This window comes from Cryptomeria japonica, chromosome 6 (genome assembly GCF_030272615.1).
Source record: "Cryptomeria japonica chromosome 6, Sugi_1.0, whole genome shotgun sequence".
Taxonomy (NCBI): domain Eukaryota; kingdom Viridiplantae; phylum Streptophyta; class Pinopsida; order Cupressales; family Cupressaceae; genus Cryptomeria; species Cryptomeria japonica.
Genome location: NC_081410.1, coordinates 328967055 through 328989943, shown reverse-complemented (window position 1 = coordinate 328989943; position 22889 = coordinate 328967055). Strand labels below are relative to the sequence as shown.

Here is a 22889-nt window from a genome sequence, read left to right as displayed (position 1 = left end):
ATGAACTAAGTGAAGGATATAAAATATTTAAATCATGTCTTTTTTTGCCCAAGTTTACTACAAACATTGATTGGCAAAAAAGAGATCTTGGGGATAAATTAACTAGTATTGGTCATTCTTTCACCCCCTCATTCAATTTTTTTGAGTTCCCTTGAAGCACAAATTTTGGATTATACTGATAAATTAAAGGGCGTGAATAAAGAAAAGGAGCAAGTGCTAAGAAGAGTGGGAGGACTAAGAAGCCTAATTACTCCTCAGATGGACACCTTACTTGGCATCCAACAAGAGTAATCAATGCCTTAGATAGACCGATGCCTTCAGATCTCAAAGGTTTGGAGGTCCATATATTCATGTTTAGTGCATTAATAAATGTTTGTATTGTTTCTCTAGAGGTTGCAATGAGTACCTAAAATCCTTAAAGGTTACTTATTCAGATATTTTCAAGTTCATATAACTTATTACATTCATTCTTTCATTCATAAGTTTTGACCAATACCTGCCCTTTTCCATTGATGTCAAAGGGGGAGAGAGCAGTGAAAAATGGAGAGAGTTGGGAGAGGGCAGTGTAAATTGGTGCACATTTTTAGGGGGAGTTAGTTAGTCAATTGGGTGATTGTACAAATGTTCAGATTGCTAGATTGCTTGCAGTTTTTGGAGTACTTATCATTTTTCATAGTGTTGCCATCAATGTAAAAGGGGGAGATTGTTGGAATTTCATGTTGTTTTGATGAAGATTGGTGATATCCGATGCATGTAGATTCTTAGGAGTTGTCATTGATGGCAACTCAACTTTCTGATCTTATCCAGTATGGAGTTTTGGTTAACCGGATGTCTTGAGTAAGTTTTCTGGTATCAAGTCTGCCCTATGAAGCTCAGTGTGCAATTTTGTGGGTATTTCTCATTTTCGGTGAAGCATATTTTGGTTTTGGTGATCAAGGTTAGTTGGTTGAGTATCAGAAGTAGATTATCATGCAAATCCACCCTCTGGTATTTCTTCTTAAGCCTTTTTGAAGATCCAATATCTGGTAGAGCAGTAAAACAGTGTTATCTTCATTATTATTGGTGTAACATGTGGTCCAGATTTCTTGGATAGATTTTGGTGATTGGTGATGTGTTCAAGATAATTGGTGAGACCTATAGGAAGTGTGTGAACATGTATTTTGTGTTCAGAATATGTTTTGGAAAGGATTTGAGCTAACTTGTAGCATTACACATTTCATATTTTGATATTTTGTGAAGCCAACTTATGAGAGATCAATTTTGTTGGTGCAGGTATATAAGATCGACTTGGATAGTATTTTTTTGAGATTTTATGGTATGTTCAATGGTTGTAGGAGAAATTAAGCATAGTTTCACTTGCACATCTTGAATTGTGTTGATCTGGTAAGCATAGCATAATAGACAGAGCAATTTATGAGATCAGTCATAGTGGATCACTTTGTGCCTAACCGGAACTGATATTTAGCATAGTTAGATGTTGTTTTCTAGTTCATTGTTTAGTGTAATCATTTTGTAATTATCAGTAAGGCAATGAGCCTTCCTCTAGGATTGTAGCCCTATTTTTTTAATTAAGCAGTGAGCTCTAGCCAGTGTGCCTAAATGCAAGTGCATTCCTTTTCATAATATTGTGGGTTCAAATTCCACCATGGTTTTTCCCTTTTGGGTTTCGACATAAAAAATCTTGGTGTTATTGTTGCATGTTTATTTATTTTATGTTGTTGCACCTTTCTTTCTTATGCATTCGATGGTTAAAGAATTAGTATAATAAGTTTGAAATTCACAAAACACTGATTCACCCCCTTCTAAATGTTCATTGATTCCAACAAATATGCCTTATAATACAAATTGGAAAGATGAAAGGCTGTAGAACAATCAATAGAGACCAATGAATAACAAGGAAACTCATGATCCCTTGAAGAAGCCAGGAGTTATTTTGTAGAGGAAAACCCTTTGTTTTCTATGCATAGTTTACCATATTCCCAAGCTCAATGTGCCATTGCCAGAGTGGTAGATGAAGATGAGGCTTTTTCTAGTTACATGGAGGATGGTTTTGAACCTGACCATATGGTAAATATGTTGTCACTTTATAATAATGATATAGGGTATGCTTCCTCTGAGGAAGATGGGTCAGAAATTTATGTGCACAATTACAGGCGATGGAAAAAGAGAGAATTAAGAGGTCTTCTCTGATAATAATGACATGGAGGAAAATAGAGTGAATGCCTCTCATGATCAATCTATGGATGTGAACTTGAGGAGGCTGACTAAAGAAGAAATCAAGGAACTCATCATGGCTGCAATTTCTTAGGTCAAAAGTGATTATAATTTGAGATCCAAAGGTGCTGCACCTAGTCAAGGAAGACCAGGAGGGTTGTTTATGAAGGAAAAACAATCAGAACCAAAAGTCCAGCCAACTTCACCAAATGTTGAAGACAAGGGTAAGGCTCCAAAGACCCCTCAAGCATATCAATATGTCCCTAGAGTTAATCCTAGAGGGAAGAAGTTGGACAAAGGAGTTGTTGCAGAGGCCCCTCAGATTCAGCCTGTAGCTCTGATAAATAAATGCAACCAAGAGAGATGTCCTACAAGCATGCTATTCTAGGTATTCCTTGTACTCCTTTATTTGATATGGTGCATACTTTATCTCAAATGAAAGTATTAGTTCCTTTATTAAAAATGATGAAAAGACAAGAACATAGGGATAATACTTTATCTTTAATATCAAGTGCTACCAATGCATCTCAAGGTGTTAAAAGTAATGACTATGTTAAACAAGTAAATGATCTCAAGTCAGAGACCATGCAAATCTCAGAAGTATATTTGGGAATTACCATAGCTAAAAGTCCTTCCTAGGTGGATCCTTTTTATTTTATATTGTTAATCAACAAGAAATTTGTGAAGAAGTGTATGATTGATTCTAGAGCTACTTGATGTAGGAGCATCCTTGGTTCTTGGTAATCTTTCATAAACCAAAAAAAATTTCTTTCATTTTGTTCTTATTTTGCAGTTTCAACATTTCTTTCTACGTTTCTTTGCATTTTCTCATCGGATCTTGCGGAGATGGATTTTGATTGTGGACATGTTCATCTACCTTATCCTAAGTCTACAAGATGTTTGGATCATTTTCCAGCAAGTTATTGCTTCCATAATCTGAGAGAGTTTTCTCACTTAGAACACCAAAACCACTTGGACCTATTTTTTATTGGCAAGTCTTGCGGATAACTTTCATAGCTTGTGAAGATTCAGTTCATTGTTTCCAACGTTCCTTGGCATGTGGCCAACCTTCACTTGGGTCCACACTTCATTGTAAGGATTTTCTTAAAGGATCTCTTTGGTAGAGACCGACCTTATTTTACACATTACATCTTGATCATCGATATTTATTTCACCTTGGGCCAACGCAAATCATTCTTGATCATATCAATCAATGTAATTAAGCATTTAGAAAGTAGTGAGGAGAACATAGAAGAACAATCCTAAGGTTAGGAGCTCTGGAGTTGGCTCTGTTGGCAATTTAAACTCAATTGGTTGGTTTCACTATGTTGTAATTGATGGCAACATGGTATTGTGTTCCGGCTTCATGGTTTGGTTCAGTGGTGTACCGATAGGCACGTCACAGATACTTCATCGGCATCGACACCGACACCGACACCAGCAAGACAGGAGGATTTCTTTGGTCACTGGCAATGCAAGCCGACATGGTTTAGTAAAAGTTATCAGTATTGGAGGCTGACATACCTTTGATCCGACATCAATAATTAATTTTAATATTTACGCATTTATGTTATCTAGCCAACATTTAATTTGATATTGTATATATTTTTGTAAGCCGACATAAGGCATAAAAATTTGTATAGGGCGTATAGGTCAGTTTGATAGATCATTTTGATATAGACATGAGATAGGAGATTATGGATATGTGAATGTAATATGATGCAAAATATATCAGAGAGATCATGTATGTGAGAAAATTAATGTAAGGGTTATTCTGATAAAGGGTTTAGGGTTTCAAACTAGAACAGATAGAGTTTAAACCAAAATTGTATTCTGGCATAAAAGATGCTATCTTAGTAGTTCATACTTTTCTGGATTTTAGTCTGGAATTTTATGTAGCCAGCGAGGCTCCTTTTGTGATTGAGCAGTGTTCTCTAGGCTGTAAGCCTTCCTGCAAGTGTAGGCCCCTCATATTTTGTAATATCTCTTCATATGGCCAGTGGATTGATATTGTGGGTAACAAATCCCACCGTGGTTTTTCCTCTTTGAGTTTTTCCACATATAAATCTGTGTTATGGTTCTCATTTACGTGATTGTCTTATTGGTTGCTTTACTTCTTTCAATTCTGTATGTACCGGTATACTAGTTGGAGTATGCATGTTTTAAAAGGGCTAAAATTAATCATTCTGGTATAACATTGATTCACTCCCCCTCTCAATGTTATTGGTTTCCAACAAGCTCTCATTCTTGCTTGAGCCCAAATGTTGTATAACACGCATGTTTTGTCATCAGGCTTGTGAGTTGAATCTTGTGAACCCGCATGTTGTCAGCAGTTTGTAATTGATTTTCATGATATAATACAATTTGTTTCTACATAGCCTCTATCACATTGAGTTGTTTCAGCTATGTAACTCTTATTACATGGTCTTGACTGTTCTCTTTGAGGACTTCCCTGGCATGACTACACCAAGTAGTATCAGAGTGAGTTTTCATTTTAGAGATTGCAATCCTATAAGATTTTGTTGTAGGGTGGAAGATTGAGGGTCTGACCTACAACTGCAGAGGACTGACATAAGGATGGTGCAAAGAGGAAATGTTAGGAATGGTGGAGCACATGGAAGTGCAAACCCTATTGTGATGGAAATGTTTAGATGAATTGTAGCCTAGTTAGAAGCTATTGAAATGGCCCAGAGAAGAGTTTGACATGTTGAAGATGTGAGTGATGATGAGGAAGAAGAAATAGCTAGAGGACAATTAGCAAATCCACTAATGAATAATCCAGATGAAGAAGGTTTACAAGAGCATTGTCTCGAGTGGATACCAGACTACATTTTACCCCACTCGATTATGATGGCAAGTTGGATTTGGATGAAATGCTCAATGTGATCATGAAGGTGGAAAAGTACTTTGATTTTGAAGGCACTGCTGAAGATAGGATTGTAAGATATGCTTGCACTAAGTTGATAGGACATGCATCTCTTTGGTGGGAACATTTGTAGGTAGATAGACAGAGAAGATCAAATCTTGGGAGTGGATGGTTAGCGATTTGAAATAAAAATTATGCCTACTGATTATCAAGTGAATATGTTCTAGAAGTTGCAGAACCTAAAGTAAAAGGAATCTAGTGTGAAGGAGTATACTGAAGCATTCTACAAGTTGAATATCAGATCTAGACATACTGATGATGAGATTGAACAAGTTGCTAGGTATATGAATGGGTTGCAGATGTCAATACAAGATGAACTTAGTCTAATCAAGTTGCAGAGTGTTGATGAAGCTTATCAATATACCCTGAAGGTAAAAGATAAGTTCAACAAAAGACATGAGCAAAAGAAAAGAGGCAGAGGTGGATGGTTTTCCAGAGGAATATTTCAAGGAGGAAGAAGCTATTATAGAGGAAGAGGACCCCGTACAGACCTAAACAAAGATAAGGAAGTTAGCAGAGATGGTAGTTCATACTAGAAGGATGATATAAATGTTTACTGGAGAAGAGAATTTGATGGATACTAGAATGAGGGTTATGGAAAAGAAGATAGAAGACAAGATAAAAGAGTGTTTAGAGGAATTTTCTTCAACTACGGAGGAGAATTACATCATGATTTTGAATGTAGGAAGGTAAAGAGTAGTGAGAGAGAAGAATTGATAGAAGAAGACCATACTAGATCAGCTAATAAACCAGAAGATGAAGAATTGATGGTGATGATGAGAGCTTTGTGTCATACTAGAGAGGATGAATAACCCTTGTAGAGGAGGAATTTGTTCAAGACTAGATGTAAGGTATCCGGTAAGTGTTGTAAAGTTATAATTGATAGTGGTAGTTTAGATAATCTTATTTTAGAGGAGATGGTGAATAAGATGAATTTGGAGAGATTGAAGCATCCTAAGCCTTATCAGATAGCATGGATTCAGAATGATCATAAGATACTATTAAGTGAACAATGTTTGGTGAAATTGAAGATTGGATCTTATCATGATGAAGTTTTGGGTGATATTATGCCTATGGATATATGTCATATCTTGTTGGGTAGACCTTGGCAGTTTGATAGAAAGGCAATACATAATTAGAGAAAAAATATACACTATTATTGCAAATGGGATGAATCAAACCTTGTTACCCTTGGAGGAGCCCTTGAAGAGTGAATTTTGTACAAGTGCTAGAATTTGTTTGGTGGATGGAAGGAAATTCCTGGATGGGATGAGACATGAGAAACTATGTTCTGTCATAGTTCCTAAGAAGACTGACAATTTGGAGCATGAAGGAGAACACCCAAAAGAAATAAAGGAGTTGATAACAGAGTATGGAGACATCATTTTAGATAATGTACCAGATGGATTACCCCTTGTGAGGAGCATTGGTCATTGCATGGACCTGATTACCAGAGCTAGTTTTCCTAATAAAGCAACATACCAGATGATACTAGAAGAGAATAAGGAGTTGAATAGACAATTGTATAATTTTATGAGGAAAGTTTTGGTCAGGGAAATCCTGAGTCCTTGTGTAGTGCTAGCAGTATTAGCACCTAAGAAGGACAAACAATGGAGGATGTGTACTGATTCTAGAGCAATAAATAAGATCATAGTGAGGTATAGATTTCCCTTCCTTAGAATAGATGACGTAATGGATTGTTTGACTGGAGCCAAATACTACACAAATATAGACTTGAAGAGTGGATATCATTAGATCAGAATTAGAGAAGGAGATGAGTGGAAGACAACATTCAAGACAAATGAAGGACTATATGAATGGTTGGTGATGCCTTTTGGACTGACTAATGCACCAAGTACTTTCATGAAATTGATGAATGAGGTATTAAAGAAATTCTTGGGTAAGTTTGTTATTGTGTATTTGGATGACATTTTTGTTTTCAGTAAGAGCAAGGAAGTATATATGTTGCATTTTAGACAAGTTTTGCAAAGGTTGAGAGAAGAGAAGTTGTTGATAAACATTAAGAAGTGTAGTTCCATGAAGAAAGAGTTAGTCTATTTGGGATCTGTGATATCTTTGAATGGATTGAATATGGATCTTGAGAAGGTAAGAGAAATTTTTGAATGGCATACACCACAAAGCATTGAGAAGATAAGATCATCTCATGGACTGGCTAGTTTCTACCATAAGTTTATCATAAATTTTAGTTCAATTTGTAGCCCTATGATAGAAGCAAGGAGAGGAGATAGAAAGGATTTCAAGTGGACAACTGAAGAAAATAGGAACTTTGAATTGTTGAAGTAGAAGGTGATAGAGTAGCCTATGTTAGCTTTACCAGATTTTAGGAAATTATTTCAAGTGGACTGTGATGCAAGTGGGAATGCAATTGGAGAAGTGTTAAGTCAGGATGGGAAACTGGTAGCATATTTCAGTGAGAAGTTGAATGATGTAAGGAGAAGATATGCAATATATGGTCAAGACTTTTATACCATAGTACAAGCATTAAAGAAATGGAGACATTATTTGATGCCTAAGGAGTTTGTGTTGTATACTGATAATCATGCTTTACAGTATTTGAACAATGAGAGTAAGCTAAGTCAGAGACACATGAGATGGGTAGATTTTTTGTAGAGTTATACCTTTCTTTTGAATTTGTTGTCACAAATGTTTGCACCTTGCGATGATTAGACTTGATCATCAACCTTGTGAAATATTGAATCAATCTCTCAAGCATGGGACCTTGTGAAATATGAGGTTGAATCTTCGGAGAAGGTCAGCTTCCTTTCCAATCTGAGTGTAGGTGTTGGAACAACCCAACACAGATAAATCCTAATCAACTAATCTGACAAGGAAAAGGGAGAGAGAGAAGGGTTACTTGAAAGAAGGGAAATAAGATTTTCACCTAGAGTGAAAGTGATCATCCTTGCCTATGACTGCACAAAACACAAATAAGACCACCCAAGACATGAACAAGATTCTATCCTAAATAGCCTCTAAAATGTAGTGTGAAGGATGGAATTTGTGAGATAGCATGAGGAACTGATCCAATTCATAGATGATATCCACAAGGAATCCACACAATCATCTATACTAAGGAAACAAATTAAAATGCATTCAGATAAAAATGTAAAAACATTACACAAGTTGAAAGAACTGAATGAAGTAAAAATAGGTGAATTGTATTCATGCAAGGGAAAATAATTTTTTTTACAAGTGCAGAGAAATATTAATTTTATTCCCAAGAAAAGAAAGAAGATCCTAGGATAATATAAAAAAATTGCCTTTATAGTTGAGGCATCACCCAAAATTGGTTCACAACTGGAAACCCTAACCCTCCTAGGGTTAGGTTGGAAAAAATCTATAAGAGGGAGGAGATCAAATCGACAAGAAGGATCTAATGGCATACAAAATATCCTTTGTGTTGTCTTCAAAATCTGATTCACCTCAACATCCTTATAATAAAATGATTTAAACTCTTTGCAGAAGAGATATTAAAGGGAAGGAAACTCTTAGAACAAAATATGACAAGGTTTGATTTAACCTTCTACACTTCAAACTTACTCAGAGTCCAGGCAGGTATACCTTTGTGAACTAAATTCACACTTTCAAAAGATAAATCCACAGCAAACCAGTCTCGAAAACCAGTGGATCTAATCACCTTGAAACCAACTGAAACAAAGGAATGAAAATTGTACTCATATTTAGTATTTTGATCTACAAAACATGCAATAGACAACCTTGATCTATACCAGTACCTTATCCAAGGTCACGGAGTCATCAAAATTCAAACAATACTCCCCAAATAGAATATCTCTACACATCCCATTGGCTCGGCTTTTGTTGATCCCTATATATGCCTGACATACATGAGAATTTATGCACAGCAAATCAAACTATGCTCATCAAGATTCAAAATATCCTATGAAGAATTTATTGGTAGAGGCGATCCCTGCATATTTAATTTCCCTCCTAAAGAGAAAAGCTAGCGAGCACATCTACTGAAAATTGCCTTACAATCCCCATTCAAACAAAATAACCTTGGATTATTTAGAATGAAATAATAAACAACTGCAAGCACATTCGAAGATGACACAAAGTTTTACTCAAAACCGATGGTCTGTATATTGATATATTTTCAAGAAAAGTATTACAAAAACTTTTGAATATTTTCCATTACACTTAGAAAAGCTTAGATTAATTTATGTAGTATTTTCTTACAATTCTTTGCGATCCTTTTTCTCTTAGTCCTGGTATCCATTTATAATAATATGGATGCACATAGCTTTGGAATTTCCTAGGAGAATTTGTTACAATTGTTGCTTCTCAAGAAGAAGTTACAAAACCTTTTGCAAAATGGTTACAAGTCCTTTTCGACCTCTGCAACTTCTTCAACTTGTTGTTCGGTTACAACCTTTTCTAACTATTTAGGAGCACCCTCTAACTCCTCTGCATGCTAGATTGCATATTTTGTTGTCCATTCATTGTACACATCATCAGTTGGCCATGTGAAATCAATCACTTTTGTCTTAGCCTTGGTCAACCTTTTCCAGGAATTTCTCATCTTGTTGACTTCTGAATTGAGAAAACCATAATGAGATTTGATTTTCTCTATCTCCTGAATTGTCACAACAAAGAAGGAAGTATCATCTAGATTAACAATTCCTTTAATCCTGGCTGACATTTTTGCCTCTAATTCCTTGAGCCACACTTGTTTGTCCTTCAGTTGATCTGGGCTAGCAAAAACTCCTGGGAGCAACTCAAAAACCTAATCAGTATACTCCTTTTTGTACAAGTTAATTTTCCTATCAGCATTATCCACCCCTTCTGCTAATTTCACTAGATCCTTGGTGGTATCACAAGTGGATTTGATGATAGGATTGGCCCTTGCTTCATCATAAGATGCACAAATAGACTCCAAGTCCTGCTCTCTAGGCCTCCATTAGTCAAAAATAAGAGTCAGAATGGCTTTATCTCCATTGAGCTCATTCCTCATATCAAAAATCTTGCTTATGTTATTATATAGCAATGAGGCACTCATTGTATCTGCAAAACTTGAAATAGTAGCTCTTACTTTATCCTCATATTTCTTGGCATATAGGGCCTAAGCCTGTTTCAAATTCTCTAGCTCTTGAGGAGTAATCTCAATCATCTGGGAGCTGGAGGGTGTTGGAGATGGTGGGAACTCAATGATAGGACTGCTAGGTGGAGGTCTTGCAGGAGAAGAGGAGATCATCAGCGTTGAAGACTCACCTTGATGGTACTGTCCTATCAACTGGCTTTGCAGCTTAGAAATGATGCTATCTCTACCTCTTACCTCTTCCTTAACACTGTTATAGGCCTTTAGAATTGTCTCCAACTTGACTTGGAGGTCTGCTTTCTCCTTGGCCTCCTTTTCTACTACTGCAACACTGAATTTTATAGTCTCTAACACAGTACTAGCAGCTTCTACCACCCCTATGCTCTGTACTCTCTTTACTATCATTCCACCAAGGTAGCGTGACCATTGGATATCTTTGTTTTTCTTATTTTCATCTCTCTTGAGAGACCACATGATGAGTGCAACATTATCCTTGCTGAAAGTGATTCCCTCCATGGGCTTAGTTTCTTTCCTCACTGCCTCTAGTACCAGGGCATCACTGGCTTGCTTTATCTTAGGATCCAACTCCTAGCCTTTAAGTTTAGTGGTAGTAATATTCATTTGAGAAGCAAGGGGTTCTTCTACCATTCCTTCCTCTACCTCATCATATGTGTAGGGAATTTCCCCTAAACTGCCCAACTATAAAATTTGCTCAGCTACTGCTTGCTCATCTCCTATGTGGATAGGGGATTGGGATGGAGAGTACAAAGGTGTATCAAATTGTACTTCTTTTCCTACTCTCTTCTTTTTTAGAGCTCTCTTGGATGTCAATGACATCTTGTATCTTCCTCTTTCCATTGGAGGTAGAGGGCTCCCCTGTGGTAGGCATCAACACACTATAACTAGATTTCTTGTGCAATGTGTAATCACCAGGAGGGATTGCCTTGGTGGAGGTAGACTTGCTTAGAATCATTCTTTCTTTTTTAGGTTTGCTTTTAATCACAGTTTCCCTCTTCTCCTTCAAGGTCTGCATCACATCCTCAAAGAAAACAATTAAAAACTTTATTTTCTCCTCAGGAAACTGAAATTGATGAGGTCTTCCTCTGCACACTACCCTCTTTCTGAATATGCCATTGAAGAAATCTTCTGGATCTGCACACCTAGATATTGTAGTTGACAAATGATAGGGTTTGAGAAAGTCTTCAAAATAATTCCAACCTCCCTTGGTTATTATAAATTGATGGGCTATGGTAACCATAGGTAAAATAGTCCCTTTACCCCTGCCTATCAGCTCTGCCTCTTGTACACTACCAATTTGTCTGAGGACTTCTGCAATTCTCACTTTGAGAGGGACCTGATAGGGCAAAAAGAATGGAGTGCCTTTAAAACCAAAAACTCTGAAAACAGTTGAGACTAGGTAGAAATAAATGTCACCCCAATTATGGACAATCTTTATATTCTTTGCAAATTCTTTTGGTCTAATAAATTCCAAAAGAACCTTCGGGATTCTTGGGTTCTCTGAGCAAAGGAGAGTCCTAATCTTGGATGCAAAATATTCATCAAATTTCAAGAAACTAGCATCCTCTCTATCCCATGACAAGACAATACTCCATAGTTGCACCGACATCTTTTCTCCTTCTTTCTCTTTGATGAGGTCTAATCCACTAGCAAAGTAATCACCACCTTTGAACAGAAATAGATGCATAACGAGTGAATACCATCCAAAAGGCCTATCCACCTTCCCATTTTTTATTCCTACTAACCCTCCATTGATAGCATCAGCAATGAAAGAAGCATAATCAAATGTTACTGCAAGGGAAGGATTTAAAATCTGAGCAATCATTAGCAAGTAGTGATTCGGCATATTTGCTTCAACATCTTCTCCCAAAACTTGGCAGAGTGACCAATACATTCCCTTAGCCCTGAGGGTGAAAAGATTCAATGAGAAGGGCTCTTCTATATTGGGTCCTACAACTGTCAACCTTCTTATCTTCACAAAAATTTCTTAAAGAGGCCCACTCCTAAGGTGATTCCTTTGTGCGCTGTATATTTGAGCTAATGATTTGAAGTTTATGGGTTCAAGAAAATTTGTAAGCTCGTTGAGCCCAAAGACACTTCTGAACTCTTCAGTATTAATTTCAATAAGGGCTTTTCCATTTATATCCCTAATGCTTCTTGTAACTGGATCATAATTAAGTGCAATCTGAGTCAATAGATCCATGTCCATGAATACCCCTAGAACTACCAACTTCCCTACATCTAATTCCCAGATGCTATTTTTTGGGGCCAGAGAATTACTCATTCCAAATCCAACCTTGAATAACCCCAACCCAAATAATCCGACCTATGGATCTCTCAACCAGTTGCCCTTATCATATAGCCCTTCTCCTATCTTCAAACAAGGAGCTCTAGGCACTAACTCTTTTACTTTTGATGCCTGGTTAGTTGACAATGTCATCTACTCAAGAAAATTATCACAAATGGCCCTCTCCTAATAATTAACCTTCCCAAAAAACTCTCTCTTAGGTGCCATTTTGAAAATGCAAGCAATCAAAATACTACCCCCAAATGGTTCAGCAATAAATCAAGACCTAAATTAAAACACTACAAAGCAATTACCACACAGGAGTATAAGAAAACCTGATTTTAGCTCGAAGGAATCTTCTCTACAACTGAATTGACTCGCTCTGTATCTGAAGACAAAAACTCTATATCTCCTCTTGTGCAACAATTCTTTTGAATAATACCTTTACTCAATCGACACGAGATCATATATGGTACCGAGGGTCTTAACTACAACATTGATTCTGCATGCTTCGACCATCCCTTCAGAATTGAATTCATGAGAGAATTCATATTTTTTGCTCCAATGGGCCACAACATTCCTGCAATTCTTTCCTTTCGCTCTTTCTTTGTTTTGCAAAGCATAACCTTTAGGCAATTTTGATAAGCGAAATCACGCCAACCGTCCGATCAAAAGAAACTTGATCGGCCATTATACTGACTTAATTGTCTTACCTTCACCCTGGGCCCCACCTCCTTTTTGCCATTTCATAGACTTTATCTTTTGAGGACTTCTCCTTTGCGAAAAGTGCTAGACGTTAGATGGAAATCTAACTGCTTGGCATTTAACTCTCACCGTGACCGCCGACATCTTTACTTACCGCGCCTTTACCTTGACTGCTAGTGGTTTTTTGCCATTTCGCAGAGCTTAAACATCTGTCAACTTTGGGCTGTGAAACAACACGAAGCATTGGATCAAATTGGAGATGACCATCCTTTAAGGGGAGCCTCTTATGCCTACTTTGCTTATGCCACCTTTTTATTGGTTATTGATTACCACGTGGCACTCAACCATTGGTTTTAGAAAACCGTTCAAGCCTAGTTCCACGTTGGCCACGTGTCTCTCCCTTTTACCGTCGGTTACACCTTGGTGGGCCCTCAGCTTCTTCTGAAACCACGTGTCCACCGACATGTCACCATCTATCTTGACACCTAGATGAACCTCTTTTACTTTCACTATTTTGCGAAGCATATCCTTCAAGCATCTTGCAACTGTGAAATAGCGTCGGTCGTTGGATCAAAACAAAGTCAATCCTCTTTTAACCTTATGTTTTATCTGCCTTTGGGGACAAAAAACCTTTTCACCATTTCGCAAGGCATAAAGCATGAGCATCTTACCCCTGCAATTTCACGTGGGCCGTTGGATTATTTTCTACTTGCTCGGTGCTTAACCATCTAAACAGACTCGAGAAAATGTGGGCTCTCCGACTCAACCTTAAACACCTAGCATCTAGTCACTTTCAGAGCTGACATGTCAGTCTTTCATTAGCCGAGAGAAAACACTGGGTTCCAATTAATTTTTACCACCTACATCTGCGAGGTCACCTCTTATCCCGCGGCATGACTCACCTCTGGGATCCACCTTCTTTTAACCCTAGGACCCGCCTCGCTGACTATTGTGGCCTCTGCCACATGCAACCATTTCACTCGCTCTTTAGACCAGTTGGATTGTCTACTTGGAGTGCCACATCATTTTGCTACTTCACGAAAGATAACTGTTGAGCATTTTCATCCTGCAAAATAGCACGAACCATCGGATCAAATGGAACTTGATCTCCTTTTAGTCACTTAGAAAATCCTTGCATGCAGGGTCCCACCAAACGCTTTCACCATTTTGTGAAAGGTATTTTGCTTGCAAGTTCAGGCTGTGAAATAATGCTAGTCATTGGATCTTGGACAAGATGAGACCTCTTTAGACCGAACCAAAATTGCCATTTAGAACACAAAGCCTTTTCGCCATTTCATGAGTCTTATACCATGCGCAACTTCACCTAGAGAAATAGTGAAAACCATAGATCTTCCTGAGAGATGCGCACCACTTACTAGGCCCGACAACATTAGGAGGAAAAAATATATAAGGCATTAAAATTTTACAGTTAATTCAAATGACTTCTTAGGCAAATGACAAGGGGGGACACTTTCAATGAACCTGGGACCCATTACTTAAGTGGATAAAGTAACGAAGAAATAGAACTAGAGAGTTTTTGATAAAACATTGAGCGATTTTTAAACTAAAAACCCTAAACTCTTAAGACCTAACACAGAGCTGAAGCAATTGATAGCATGTCTAATTCAAAATTTCAAAATCATAGCCATTTAAAAAAAAGGAAAACCCATTTTTTAAACAGTGATAACACTTTGTTATTGTCATCATCTCTAAAAAGAGGTAAAAAGGGGTCCAGGAGATGATTTCTCTATAACATATGCATCATAGTAGCACGACAGAGGCAAGAATGTCTCCAAAAGGTATTAAATAGGCATGGACGGTATCCAAAATGGCCCTGTAGAAGTCCAATCTACAATAATAGTGAAGAAATATGGTGGTTGGATTAAATCTGATTGGATTTGGGGCACTAACCAAGAAAAGAAGATCGTCTCAACCATTGGTTCAACAACCACCTGTGTGTGAAAAGTGGAATAAGTATTTGCAACCTGTAAGACGCAACACCTCAATTAATTCATTGCATGCATGGTTAGATAGATATAATCATGAATATAAAAACCATAACAAATCGACCTATTTCTTTCTAAAAGATGTGAGTATAGACTTGCTCTCAGATTTCTCTAAGCAATACCAATGACTAGACTACACCAAGATGAAGGATTTAATCTATATGAGCACAAGAATAAGCTAAGTGGATGCAAGATTAAGCTAGATGAATGAATAGTAAACTAAATGAATGAATATTAAGCTAAATAAATTCAAGCAATCATGATTAAACAAAATATGCAAAAAGCTGAACTAAGATGCAAAAGTATCAAAGCACAATATCTTCAATGACTCCAGAGCAAAAACTGCACAATAACAATAAATCTCCAAGGTGTTTTGAATGAGAGATGAAGGCTGAATTTATAGAGGCTCAGAAGAGAGACCAATGGTCAAGATCGATTAGCAATGAGTGGTTGAGATTCCTCAAGAAAAAGCACAATCTTGGTTCATTGAAATAATTGAGATATTAGATTAAGTTAATCTTGAGATAGATTCCAATTATAGCTTGATTGAATGTATTTAGATTATAATTCTTAGTTTGCATTGGAAATAAATTTAGTTGACTCCATGCACTTTTCTTTAATTTGCTCAAGATTTTTATTTAGAAAAAGGCTTTTCAATATAACTGAACCTCTTTCCTCAAGAAAAGCTTTGAGTTTTATTTTTAGAGAAAATGATTAATTCAATTTAATTGCTTTTTTTATTTTTCAAGTTATCTCAATTTTAGAAAAAGCAATATCTTAAGTTTGATTTCTTCTCTCAATTTAATTCTTTTCTTTTGTTATCAATTTAACTCTTTCGTTTGGAGATTAATTCCTCTTTTTGTGATAAATCTCTTTTTGTAAATTAATTCCTTTTTTATATTAATTAATTCTTTTTTTTGTGATTTAAATGGTAAATTTATTTGTTAATTAAATATGCTAGGATATTTAAATAAATAGGATAGTTGATCAAAATGATTTACTTGGAATGATTTAATTAATTAAATAAATATTTAATTAATATAGAGTGATTAACTTGCCATATAACATTAATGATTGAAGAATTAATTAATTAGGTGCTCAAGGTTGATTTAATTGCCTTTGGTTAGGACCTTGGTGATGTTGTCAAGATTAGGGGCCCATGGTTTAGGTGACCAGTTTTAGGGTATTACATTTGCCCCTCTTTGAATTAATTTGTGAGCAGCGTGTTGGTTCAAAGAATAGTTGATGTCAAATAGATATCAGTTCTGAACTTAATGGATCACAAACCGATGAAGAGTGAGATGTTTAGCTTGATTTGAAGTGATGAAATTGAACAGATTTGATTAAAGCGATATCGATCCTAAACTTGATTGAACAAGAATCAACAAAGAGTGAGATACCGTTCTTGAACTTGATTGATCAAGAAATGAGCATCGATCTAGAACTTGATTGAACTAGATTGAGCAAGAGATGCAACCAATTATGAACTTGATTGAACAAGAACCAACTGAGCAAGAGATAAAATTGATTCCAAACTTGATTGCACAAGAATCGACTGAGCAAAGCGAACCAATTCCGAACTTGATTGAACAAGAATCAATTAGCAAAAGAAAATGTCCATCTTGATTTGATGTGATGAAATTGAACATCAATTTGAAGATTGATTTAGATAAGGACAAATATTCATATGCCCCTAGAGATTGCTTTATTTGACATTGAACAATCTCAACTTGATACCACGTGATTTAGTTAAGATGCCCCTAGTAACAATGTTTGGTTGATTTTCTTTGTTTGAAAATATTTCTGCTTGACTTTGTGAAGAGGATTTGAAAAATTTCTGAACTTCTGAATAATGATAATGAGTATGCCCCCTCGGGAGTGAAATAAAAAATTAGCGAGGGTACAATGATTTTAGGCAATTTTTAGCGATGATAATTATTTGAGCACAAAGATTGACGTTGAAGATTAAAATCAAAGTTGATTTGAGAATTTAAATTGAGATTTAGAATTGAAGTGAGCATAAAATGATTAGAAAATTGACTTGAGGATGAAAGTGCTAAGTGGTCAACATCATGAAATTTCAACTAGAAAATTGATGTCAGATTTTGATTTCGATCCCAAAAATGGACTTAGGATAGTCGATTTAGCTTAGGGTACAAGTTTTATGTCCATCGGAGCAAGTTTAAAAATTAGGGTTTGGGCTATATAAGGGGTTCAATGTGTCATTGTCAATTCATTTTTACCTATCAAAGTTTAAAATTTGAAAAACCTTCTGCGAAGAAAAATGGCAATTTCAATTCAGGAGCATCAATTCAAGCACCAGAGACGTCATAATCGACCGCGGAACTACGCCCCTGTAGTAAGTGATCGAACTTTAGCCTTTGCATTTCTTAATTTTTGAATTTTTGTTGAATTTTTTCATTTTAAAATCCGTTTAAAGTCGTTTTTATCATTTTTTCATGCGGTGTTATACTGTTACTCATTCGAGTATCTGTCCTTTTGTGTTTTGTCATTTGAACAAGTAGGGTTTATCATCTTATGTATACCCTTGCTTCGTGTGAAAAATGTTCTTGATAGACCGTTTTGTCGTGCAACATACTATTATTTGTTGTATGATAGTGTTTAGTTTTTTGGCTCATAATATTTTCTCGTATGAGATTTTGCTTGTCTATGAAATCTCATATAAAAAACAACAAGTATTTTTGAGAGTGTAAACAACATTTTTTTATTTTGAATGGTGTATATTTGGATTCTATAGTATGTTTATCACATTCTTAGCACAAATTGGGTCATGTACTGACGATTGGTATGCTCGAATTTGCAGATTCAGTTTCAGTGTACATTTCTGCTGATGATGAGGCTGGTTCGTGAGTTATCAAATGTAGAGAGAGGTCATATTGGTTTGTGTGGATTAGGATACCTATTACAGATGCTCGATATCCATGTGAATCATGGTATGTTGACTCCTTTAGTCGAGCGTTTTCATTCGGAGCATAACACCTTCCATTTATTGGTTGGAGAGATGACCATCATGCCAGAGGATATATACAAGATTATGAGGATTCCATTTGCTGGAGATAAGGTTGATTATGATTCTACTCCACGACTAGGTATTTTTGCATTGAGAAGGATATTCCATGATGAGACTATTCTTGATCGTGCTATTACCTAGGATGATTTGATGAGAAGATATGGTGCACAATACCCCTCGCCTTGCATTTTGGCCGGTATGATTGGTTGTTTTGTGATGCCTTATAGGGGACATCAGGGATTTCTATGTGGTTGGGGCAGGATGCTTGAGAGGTTGTTGACTCATCTAGTGAGATTAGGGTGGGGATCATGCTTACTCACTCATATGTATCATGAGATGCATGAGATTGTGTATCGAGAGGGGAAGACCATGGCAACAAGTGTGTTAGTTTTACAGATATAGGCATGGGAACACATCCCAGTATGCAAACCTATAGTATATGATTCTAGAGAGGTGCAATAGCCTATTGTATGTTGTTATTTAGGTTATGTTACTCAGCCCCACCTGGGCAAGACTAATTATTGGAGGAGATAGCTGGATGATTTGATTGATGTAGTATGGAGACCGTATAGGGGTCTAGAGCTATTTGATGATTAGAGAGTGCAAAGGAAGGACATTTTTATGACTTGACCTGTCATTGGTAGATTGGTAACTATTATTGAGCAGTTTGTAGTATCTAGGATAATGAGACACTATGGGAGACCATAGAGTATATCCCAAGAGTTCACAGCCTATGGTCGATATGGAGAGGAGGAGAGATGAGGATGGGCACCAAGACCATCATATGCATTGATCATACAAGAGTTAGCAGGTTTACAATTGCAAAGATGGGATTATCTAGATGATGTAGCAGACATAGGGGAATTGCCCCAATATAGAGATTAGTTTCAAAGACATCATTTTCCTCAGTTTATAGATGTTGGAGAGCATGCACCTCTTATAGAGGAGGTTGAGGATGATGCACCAACATAGGCATAGGTACCAAGTCAGGTACAAGGATGAGGATAGGTACAAGAACAAAGAGAGAATGTACCTAGGCAGACAGGAGGTGATCTTGGTGCTAGTAGTAGTAGGGTAGCAACGGGAGGTTGACAATTATAGAGAGGGGAGGGTGGATCCTTAGGAGTTGTTGGGGTTGAGGTAGGAGGAGAGAGTGACTCCTAGGTTGGTTAGGGAGCAGAGATATGAGCAGGGCGGCGAAGAGGGGTTTTTTGGGAGAGAGCAGGAAGTACTAGACATAGTATGGTCTTTGAGGGTGAAGTTAAAAGGTTTGCAGTCACAATTGACAGTGGCACAAACATAGCTGATAGAGAGAGACCGACAGCTTGTTGAGATCAAACTTGAGCATGATCAACAACTTGCACAAGTGAGAGAAGAGAAAGATTGACAACTTGCAGAGGTGAGGGTAGAGCAAGATACTCTTCAACGAGATGTTTTGCATCAAATGAGTTGTGTAGCTTATTATGTCGTAGCTTATAGTGCAGTGGTCCCATTAGCACAGTAGGTTGTTCCATATTCTCAGTATATGGCTCAATCTGAGGGAGATAGGGCACCTAGATAGGACATCGGTCAACAGGCACCACCTCCTCCACCCATGCGATGAGGGAGAGGTAGAGAGCTAGATTTTCTATATCTCCTATTATTTTCTATATACCCCAATTTTGTAGCCTATACAATTCTTGCTCTAATGAGACTATTAGGATTCCCAAAGATACTTGGGGGGGTGAATCAGTATCTAACCGGTTGGATAATTTTCTTAACTTAAAACATGTAAAGCATATCAATACTATATACTGGTAAACAAAAGGTAATGCAATAAACAGAGATAAGAACAACCACATGAAAAGAACACCATAACACAATAGTTTAATGAGGAAACCCAGTGTGGGAAAAACCTTGGTGGGATTTGTGACCCACAATATTCACTTATTGGCCAATAAGAGAATATTACTGCTACAATAGGGGCCTGCACATGCAGGAAGGCCAAGTGCCTAGAGCTCACTGCTCAATTACAAAATGGGAAGTATCACTGACTTACAAAATGGATAATGCAAATCCAATGTCTTGTACTACTTCAAAATAGCATCTACTATGCCAGATCCAGTGCCAGTTTTAGATCTGCTTCATACATAAACCCTTAACCTATAATTCGCATAATAGGTCTACCTTATTTCACCTATCTTCTTTCTTACAAAATGTTCTATATTGATCTCATACATATATGAGTCATTTTACAACTTGCCAAGTTGGCTTACAATGATTTTACAATTAATTACAAAATATATTATAAACAAAATTCCTGTCGACCTGGGTGCCGGTATACTTCCTTTTACTATCGGTGTTCTATTTGCCAGTGTAGAGTTTGTTGTTGTTGGTGCCAGTATATTATCTTGCCGGTATCATATGATTGCAAGGTTGTCATCAATGACAAAACCTTCAATCACCTACAATATCTCATTGGAGTGTGCATTTGCCGACAATCTCCCCCTTTGGCATTGATGGCAACACTCATGAGAAAAATCCAAAAAGTGTCATCCAAAAAGAATCTGCCAGAATTGTCTTACCAAAAATTGTGTACCCAAAACAATATGTGCTCCCCCTGAGCTGATGAGCCATTTGCTGATTATTTTTCTAATTACCACTACTCCCCCTTTGGCATCAATGACAAAGGTTGTCAAAGTGTCAATTGAGTGTGGTTTCCAGCTTCATCCTTGTAACCAGTTGGTTACAATCTGAAAAAGGTCTGCCAATACCAGATTTAGGCTCTCAGTGAACAATTCACTATCCTTTAATGTGGCCTCTATCCTCTGAATTGTACCGGTGAGGTTTTTCATTTGATGTTCTGATGTTTTCTGTCCTTGAACTATAGCCTCAGATATCTCTTTTCTCAAGGAGGTGAGGTAGTCCAATCTTGGACTAAGTTTCCATTTTAGATCTTTTTCCTTTCCTTTTATACATTCCTTCTCTCTTTTCAATTTAGAAGTTCCTCCTCAAAACCTGTTGTTTTCTGCTCAAAAATTGATAATGGTTCAAATGAATTAATGAAGTTGTCAGCTAATTTATTTATTTCTTCATGTACCTTGCTGATCTTCTTGTCTATATCTACTGTCAAAAAGTTTGGTTTGCATGTATCTCTGTACAAAGTTTTAAACTCTTTTAGTGTATAACATAGTGCCGGTAAAAGAGTGTCAAATTGTCTCATGCACTTCTTTATTTCCTCTTCAAAGAATTTGCATTTTTCCTTCTCTAGTTTCTCTTTGAATGCTTCCTCATTTATTTGTTCAACTATCACAATGTGTCAAGTTGATTCAAAAAATCTTTATTATCCACATTACATTTGGGTGCAATCATTTTCAAAATTGGGATTGTATAATCAATAGCTTTGTATGCTTGTGAGCTACAATTTGTTATTTTCTTGATAGAATCCAAAAGAACTTTTGTCACATTTATTGGTTTGAATTATGCATTGGAAGAACCAACAATCTGTATTTCGCTGGTGTGAGTAATTTCTTTGCTTGTAGTGACCTCTAGTAGGTTAGTTTTTGTTTACATTTCTCTAATCAAAGGTTTGGGTTGCTCAACTATTGCTAGTGGCACTGTCTCTGCATGAACCTGTTCCTGTGAGGGAGCTTGTTGCTCTACCTATTTCTCAGTATTGTCCATTGTCGGTTTTTCTTTTGTGCTACCTATTGTTGGTGGCCTAGTTTCCACATCTGTTTTCCCTGTTGATTCCTTATCTTCCACAATATTGACTTTCTGAGTGTCAATGTTCATTGTATATAACACCTTAGAATCATGATTTGTGTCCTCATGTGGTATGTCCATACTCTCACTAGCTGAAGTATCTAGAGGTGGTGGGGATAAGTTGTCTATTATTTTTATGTTGGGTGGTCCACCAACCTTTCCTTTTCCTTTATCATTTTGATATACCTTGAGGGGTTTAGGACTTCGATACTCTTCCTGCTTTTCCTTCTCTGCAAGGAATATGTCCCATGCATTAGTTGTTTCTTCTATTACCTCATTCACTCTCCCTGCCATTAGTGCTACATGTTAGTGAGCAATTGAAAATACTGACCAATTAGCCTCTGAGATCAATTTATCTATCTCATCAGGTGAGTTGATAGGATGTACAACAAGTAATTTTCAATTTTTATTTTCTTATCAAGTTCAATAATACCTACTCTCCTAGCTTCAAGTCTATTGTAGAGATCTGCAGGTATTTCATCAACAACTTGCATCAAAAATTTCTTTAAAATATCTAAGTGCAATATTACACTGTTCTCTACTTTATCTTTGTCATCATCTGATAATGTGTTATACATTTTGCTGATATTTTTTAATTTACCATCCTTAGTAATTTCATCTAGTAATTTATCAATAGGAGCTATGGACTTCTTCTTAGGAGTCACCTTTTTCTTCTTCGGAGTTAATTTCTTTGTTGGGGGCCTTACTGCCTATTGTTTATGTCTTGTTCTTCTAGGAGAAGGTGAATATACTGGTGAAGATTTCCTTTTTCTCACAACTCTTTTGAATGCAGCTGGTATGTCACTTTCTGAAGAAGTTCCAACCGGTGAAAGGTGAATTTTTGGTTGAAGTGCTTCTAACTCATCTTTAGTAATACCAGT

The 22889-nt window shown here is 36.8% G+C and overlaps 1 pseudogene; it reads left to right on the top strand.

Annotated features, from left to right (window-relative positions):
• The window catches only part of LOC131043695 (type IV inositol polyphosphate 5-phosphatase 6-like), a 51819-nt pseudogene that overhangs the window by 547 nt on the left and 28383 nt on the right, over positions 1-22889 (top strand).